This window comes from Triticum dicoccoides, chromosome 6A (genome assembly GCF_002162155.2).
Source record: "Triticum dicoccoides isolate Atlit2015 ecotype Zavitan chromosome 6A, WEW_v2.0, whole genome shotgun sequence".
NCBI lineage: Eukaryota > Viridiplantae > Streptophyta > Magnoliopsida > Poales > Poaceae > Triticum > Triticum dicoccoides.
Genome location: NC_041390.1, coordinates 87,514,292 through 87,522,675, shown reverse-complemented (window position 1 = coordinate 87,522,675; position 8,384 = coordinate 87,514,292).

The window sequence follows — 8,384 nt, the reverse complement described above, 5'->3', positions numbered from 1 at the left end:
CTCGGGAATATCAAGAATAACAAAGTTCGTTAAAATAGTAATGTTTGCAACCACAACAGGCACATCCTCACAAATACCGACAGGTATAGCAGTTGATTTATCAGCCATTTGCAAAGATATTTCAGTAGGTGTCGACTTATTCAAATCAAGTCTACGATATAAAGAGAGAGGCATAACACTAACACCGGCTCCCAGATCACATAAAGCAGTTTTAACATAATTTGTTTTAATGGAGCATGGTATAGTTGGTACTCCGGGATCTCCTAGTTTCTTTGGTATTCCACCTTTAAAGTATAATTAGCAAGCACGGTGGAAATTTTAGCTTCTAGTATCTTTCTCTTATTAGTAAAAATTTCCTTCATATATTTAGCATAGGGATTCATTTTAAGCATATCACACAAACGCATACGCAAAAAGATAGGTCTAATCATTTCAGCAAAGCACTCAAAATCCTCATCATCCTTTTCCTTGGATGGTTTAGGAGGAAAAGGCATGGGTTTCTGAACCCATGGTTCTCTTTCCTTACCGTGTTTCCTAGCAACGAAGTCTCTGTTATCATAACTTTGATTCTTTGATTGTGGGTTATCAAGATCAACAGCAGGTTCAATTTCTACATCATTACTATTGCTAGGTTGAGCATCAACATGAACATCATCATTAACATTATCACTACGTTCATGTTCATTACCAGATTGTGTTTCAGCATTAGAAACAGAAATACCATTGGGATTCTCAGGTGTTTCAATAACAGGTTCACTAGAAGCATGCAAAGTCATATCATTTTTCTTTTTCTTCCTCTTAGAAGGACTAGGTGCATCAATATTAATTCTATGAGAATCTTGCTCAATTCTCCTAGGGTGGCCTTCAGGATACAAAGGTTCCTGAGTCATTTTACCACCTCTAGTCATAACTCTAACAGCATTATCCTTCTTCTTACTATTCAATTCATTGAGCAAATCATTCTGAGATTTAAGTACTTGTTCTACTTGAGTGGTAACCATAGAAGCATGTTTACTAATAAGTTTAAGTTCACCCTTAACACTAGCCATATAATCACTCAAGTGTTCAATCATATAAGCATTGTGTTTCAGTTGTCTACCAAAATAAGCATTAAAATCTTCTTGCTTAACCATAAAGTTATCAAATTCATCCAAACATTGGCTAGCAAACTTAGCAGGAGGGATTTCAGCTTTATCGTATCTATAGATAGAATTTACCTTTACTACCTATGTCGGGTTACCAAGACCATGTATTTCTTCAACAGGAGGCAAATTAAGACCATGTATTTCTTCAATAGGTGGTAAATTATTAACATCTTCAATTTTAATACCTTTTTTCATAGATTTCTTTGCCTCTTGCATATCTTCAGGACTGAGAAATAGAATACCCGTTTTCTTCGGAGTTGGCTTAGGAGTTGGTTCAGGAAGTGTCTAATTATTTTCATTAGTCCACATATTATTCAATAGCAATTCAGCTTGATCAACAGTTCTTTCCCTGAAAACACAACCAGCACAACTATCCAAGTAATCTCTGGAAGCATCGGTTAGTCCATTCTAAAAGATATCAAGTATTTCATTTTTCTTGAGAGGATGATCATGCAAAGAATTAAGTAATTGGAGCAGCCTCCCCCAAGCTTGTGGGAGACTCTCTTCTTCAATTTGCACAAAATTATATATTTCCCTTAAAGCAGCTTGTTTCTTATGAGCGGGGAAATATTTAGCAGAGAAATAGTAAATCATATCCTAGGGACTACGCACACAACCAGGATCAAGAGAATTAAACCATATCTTAGCATCACCCTTTAATGAGAACGGAAATAATTTAAGGATATAATTGTAGCGAGTTTTCTCATCATTAGTGAACAGTGTAGCTATATCATTTAATTTAGTAAGATGTGCCACAAAAGTTTTAGATTCATAGCCATAGAAAGGATCAAATTCAACCAAAGTAATTATATCATGATCAACTCAGAAATCATAATCCTTATCGGTAATAAATATAGGTCAAGTAGCATAAGCGGGATCATATTTCATTCTAGCATTCAGAGATTTTTCTTTCAGCTTATCTAATAGTTTCTTAAGATCACTTCTATCATTGCAGGCAAGAAAGTCTCTAGCAGTTTCTTCATCCATAACATAGTCCTCGGGCACAATGGGGAGTTCATATCTAGGGGGAGAATCTTCATCATCACTTCCATCTATATTATCAGTTTCAATAATTTCATTCTCTCTAGCCCTAGCAAGTTGTTCATCAAAAAATTCACCAAGTGGCACAGTAGTATCAAGCATAGAAGTAGTTTCATCATAAGTATCATGCATAGCAGAAGTGGCATCATCAATAACATGCGGCATATCGGAATTAATAACAGAAGCAGGTTTAGGTGTCACAAGCTTACTCAAAACAGAAGGTGAATCAAGTGCAGAGCTAGATGGCAGTTCCTTACCTCCCCTCATAGTTGAGGGAAAAGTCTTGGTTCTTTGATCTTTCAAGTTCTTCATAGTGACCAGAAGATATAAATCCCAAGTGACTCAAAGAATAGAGCTATGCTCCCCAGCAACGGCGCCAGAAAATAGTCTTAATAACCCATAAGTATAGGGGATCGCAACAGTTTTCGAGGGTAGAGTATTCAACCCAAATTTATTGATTCGACACAAGGGGAGCCAAATAATATTCTCAAGTATTAGCAGCTGAGTTGTCAATTCAACCACACCTGGAAACTTAATATCTGCAGCAAGGTATTTAGTAGCAAAATAATATGATACTAATGGTAACGGTAGCAAAAGTAATATTTTTGGTTTTATAGTGATTGTAACAGTAGCAACAGGAAAGTAAATAAGCGAAGAACAATATATGAAAAGCTCATAGGCATTGGATCGGTGATGGAGAATTATGTCGGATGTGATCGATCATGGAACAATTATAACATAGGGTGACACAGAACTAGCTCCAGTTCATCAATGTAATGTAGGCATGCATTCTGAATATAGTCATACGTGCTTATGGAAAAGAACTTGCATGACATCTTTTGTCCTACCCTCCCGTGGCAGCGGGGTCCTATTGGAAACTAAGGGATATTAAGGCCTCCTTTTAATAGAGTACCGGACCAAAGCATTAACACATACTGAATACATGAACTCCTCAAACTACGGTCATCACCGGGAGTGGTCCCGATTATTGTCACTTCGGGGTTGCCGGATTGTAACACATAGTAGGTGACCATAGACTTGCAAGATAGGATCAAGAACTCACATATATTCATGAAAACATAATAGGTTCATATCTGAAATCATGGCACTCGGGCCCTAGTGACAAGCATTAAGCATAGAAAAGTCATAGCAACATCAATCTCAGAACATAGTGGATACTAGGGATCAACCCCTAACAAAACTAACTCGATTACATGATAAATCTCATCCAACCCATCACCGTCCAGCAAGCCTGCGATGGAATTAGTCACGGACAGTGGTGAGCATCATGAAATTGGTGATGGAGGAAGGTTGATGATGACGATGGAGACCGATTCCCCTCTCTGGAGCCCCGCACGGACTCCAGATCAGCCCTCCCGAGAGAGTTTAGGGCTTGGCGGCGGCGGCTCCGTATCGTAAAACGTGATGAATCCTTCTCTCTAAGTTATTTCCCCGAACACGAATATATGGAGTTGGAGTTGAGGTCGGTGGAGCGTCGGGGGGCCCACGAGGAAGGGGGCGCGCCCAGGGGTAGCGCGCCCCCCACCCTCGTGGACAGGGTGTGGGCCCCCTAACGTGGACTCTTCTTCAAGTATTTCTTATATATTCCAAAAATAATCTCCGTTGATTTTCAAGTCATTCCGAGAACTTTTATTTCTGCACAAAAATAACACCATGGCAATTCTGCTGAAAACAGCGTCAGTCCGGGTTAGTTCCATTCAAATCATGCAAATTAGAGTCCAAAACAAGGGCAAAAGTGTTTGGAAAAGTAGATACGATGGAAACGTATCAGGGTGTTGTGTCGGGGTCAGGGTGTCATGTCGGGGTCGGCGTGTCGGGGTCAGGGTCAGGGGGTCGTGGTGTCGGGGTCAGGATGGCAAATCCTCGACCCCTCGACCCCTTTTCCCCTCGACCCTTGACCCCTCGACACCTCGATCCTCGACCCCTAGACCCTCAACTCCTTTTCCCCTCGATCCTCGACCCCTTGACCACTCGGCTACCCTCGACCCCTCGGCGACCCTCGACCATCGGCCACCCTCTTTTTCTACTTTTTCTACTTCTTTTTTTCATCTTCTACTTCTACTTGTTTTTTTCATCTTCTTCTTCTTCCTCTTCTTCTTTTACTTCTTTTTTTCATCTTTCTTTTTTATATTAAAAACAGGAAAAAACTAAACTAAACTATAAACTAAATGTAACCTAAACTAAACTAAACTAATCTAAACTAAACTCGGCGACCCCTCGACCCCCTCGGCGACCCTCGCTCCTTGACCCCTCGACCATCGACCCCTTTTCCCCTCAACCCTCGACCATCGGTCATGTCGGGGTCGGCATTCATCTTTTTCTTCTACTTCTTCTTTCATTCATCTTCTTTTTCTCATTTTCCCCTTCTTCTACTTATTGTTCTTTTTTCAACTTTCTTCTTCCTTTTTTCCTTTTTCCTGTTCTTCTAGTTATATTCTTTTTTCAACTTTCTTCTTCTAATAATAATCTAAACCTAAACCTAGCACTAACCTAAACCTACCACTAACCTAAAATTTGTTCTTCTAATAATCTAATGTTCTTTTTTTCAACTTTCTTCTTTTTTTCATCTTCTTCTTCTTTCTTCTTCTTCTTCTTCTTCTTCTTCTTCTTCTTCTTCTTCTTCTTCTTCTATTCTCCTCCTCCTCCTCCTCCTCTTCTTCTTCTTCTTCTTCTTCTTCTTCTTTATTTTCCTTTTTCCTCTGCTTCTTTTTCTTCTTCTTCCTTCTTTTCCTTCTTCCTCTTGTCTTCTTTTTCTTCTTCATTTTCCTTATTTTCCTTTTTTCTCTCCACTTCTACTTTTTCTTCTTTTCTTCTTAATATAAAAAACTAACCTAAAAAAAGCTACCCTACAATCTACAATCTACTAACCAAAAATATACTAACCTAAAAATGCAACTAAATCAACTAACCTAAAGCAACTAAATCTACTAACCTAAAGCAACTAAATCAACTAACCTAAATCAACTAACCTGAAGCAACTAAATCAACAAACCTAAATCAACTAATGTAAGGCAACTAAATCTACTAACCTAAAGCAACTAAATCAACTAATCTAAATCAACTAACCTAAAGCAACTAAATCAACTAACCTAAAGTAACTAAATCTACTAACCTAAAGCAACTAACCTAAATCAACTAACCTAAAGCAACTAAATAAACTAAAATTGCAAGAAAAAAAGAAAGAAAATAAAGGGCAAAACCTCACTAGGGGGCGGAGCGGCGGCGGGGGGCGATGGCGGCGGGGGTGCGGATTGGCGATGGGCGCCGGGGCGGTGGGCGGCCTTGGGGGTCAGGGCGGTGCGTGCGGTGGGGGTCGGCGGCTGTTGGAGAACGTAGCATGCAATTTCAAAAATTTCCTACGATCACACAAGATCTTTCTAGGAGATGCATAGCAACGAGACGGGGAGAGTGTGTCCACGTACCCTCGTAAACTGAAAGCGGAAGCGTTAGGTTAACGTGGTTGATGTAGTCGAACGTCTTCATGATCCAACCGATCCAAGTAACGAATGTACGGCACCTGCGTGTTCAGCACATGTTCAGCTCGATGACATCCCTCGAGCTCTTGATCCAGTAGATAGTCGAGGGAGAGTTCCGACAGCACGACGGCGTGGTGACAGTGATGGTGATGTGATCCGCGAAGGGCTTCCCTAAGCACTACGACACGATGACCGGATGAGTAAACTGTGGAGGGGGCACCGCACACGGCTAAGAGATTTCTTGGTGTGCCTTTGGGGTGCCCCCCGCCCCCGTATATAAAGGGGAAGGAGGAGGCCGGCGGCCAGGAGGGGCGCACCATGGGGGAGTCCTACTTGGACTCCTAGTGTTCCTCAAGACACCTGTAGAAGGTATGTAGTCAAACAAGACAACACTGATTAGTACAATCACTAGGTATTGTTGATTTTTAATTTTGTAAAGGAGAAATTACCCAAAACCACAGGATCACAATGCCGGCCATCATCTCGCACAAGACACCATCGACCCTCTCCTCCGGCGGGCCTAGGGCAGCAACGTACAGCTCCTAGCTCAGTGCTAGCTGTGGAACCTCACCGAGAAACGTGACCCACCCCAGGAAGTGATGCCAGCAAACCACACCAAGGACCTGGTTGGACTTGCGGACACCAGGGGCGTGTTTCCAACCCCTGCAGTATGACAAGGACAACACATTAGATATTAATTTGAAGAAACATGAAGGCAAAAGGTTAAAAAGAATAAATGCACTTACTTCTCCCCGTTAGGTCAATCAACCACCTCTGATCATAGGTTGGCGGCTCGGGCGGGAGCTTTGTACCACCATGCTGGTAGACCTTCTTGCCCCCCTCAACCAGCTCGCCCTCGCTATAGCTATCATCAGAAAAGGTGTCCTTGCCACCATCAACATGGCCACTAGCCTCCGGATTCACGTGGGATGAAGACTATGGGACCCGAGTCTCCTAGGACGAAGACTCTGGGACCTGAGGCTCGTCGGCCCGAGGATCATGGACCGGAGTCTGAGATGGGTCCAAGTCAGACGGGTCCACCTGAGATAGAGCACTTCGGTGGTCGGGAGAATTAGCTGGGGATGGTAGCGAGGAAGGCGCAGCAACCTTCCTACCTCTCCCTCTGGCACGTCTACCTCTAGCAGGCCTCTTCGTCTTCCCTCGACCTCTCTCGGCCGAAGAAGAAGCGCCTGCCGGTGTCGTCATACTGTCTACCAGTGCTCTCCAAAGGTGCTGGGGTGGAATAATAGCACCCCTCCCAGCATGCACCGAGGAAGGAGGCTCAGAGTGCTCTTGACCCGCGCCCACCATCTGCCCATACCTGCAGTGATAAAGAGTAAACGAAATTAGTACAATGTAAACATAATAAAATATTTAAGTGTGTATGATCATCATGAACATGATAGAAAATTGAATACCTAATAACATGAACTAATTAATAATATATATATGTACATAATTCACAAATATATGACCCCGTCGGCCTCTGGAAGACCAAAGAGCACCTTTTTCGGGAGGTGTTAGGGGTCGGGGTGTCGTGTCGGGTGTCGGGGTGTCAGTGATGTGGTCGGAGTGTTGTGTCGGTGTCCGGGTGCTGTGTCGGAGTTGGGGTGCTGTGTCGGGGTCGAGGTGACGGGGTCGGGGTCAGGGTCAGGGGGTCAGGGTGTCGGGGTCGGGATGGCAAATCCTCGACCCCTCGACCCCTTTTCCCCTCGACCCCTCGACACCTCGGTCCTCGACCCACAGACCCTCAACTCCTTTTCCCCTCGATCCTCGACCCCTAGACCACTCGGCAACCCTCGACCCCTCGGCGACCCTCGACCATCGGAGACCCTCTTTTTCTACTTTTCCTCCTTTTTTTCATCTTCTACTTCTACTTGTTTTTTTCATCTTCTTCTTCCTCTTCTTCTTTTACTTCTTTTTTCATCTTTCTTGTTTATATTTAAAAAACAGGAAAAAACTAAACTAAACTATAAACTAAATTTTACCTAAACTAAACTAAATTAACCTAACCTAACCTAAACTAAACTCGGCAACCCCTCAGCGACCCTCCCTCCTTGTCCTCTCGACCATCAACTCCTTTTCCCCTCAACCCTCGACCATCGATCATGTCGGGGTCGGCATTCAACTTTTTCTTCTACTTCTTCTTTTTTTCATCTTGTTCTTCTTCTCATTTTTCCTCATCTTCTACTTATTGTTCTTTTTTCAACTTTCTTCTTCTTCCTTTTTCCTTTTTCCTGTTCTTCTACTTATTCTTCTTTTTTTCAACTTTCTTCTTCTAATAATAATGTAAACCTAAACCTAGCACTAACCTAAACTTTCTTCTTATAATAATATAATGTTCTTTTTTTCAACTTTCTTCTTTTTTTTTCATCTTCTTCTTTCTTCTTCTTCTTCTTCTTCTTCTTATTCTTCTATTCTTCTCCTCCTCCTACTCTTCTTCTAATTCTTCTTCTTCTTTATTTTCCTTTTTGCTCTCCTTCTTTTTCTTCTTCTTCCTTCTTTTCCTTCTTCCTCTTGTCTTCTTTTTCTTCTTCATTTTCCTTATTTTACTTTTTCTCTCCACTTCTACTTTTTCATCTTTTCTTCTTAATATAAAAAAACTAACCTATAATCAACTAACCTAAAGCAACTAAATCTACTAACCTAAAGCAACTAAATCAACTAACCTAAATCAACTAACCTAAAGCAACTAAATCAA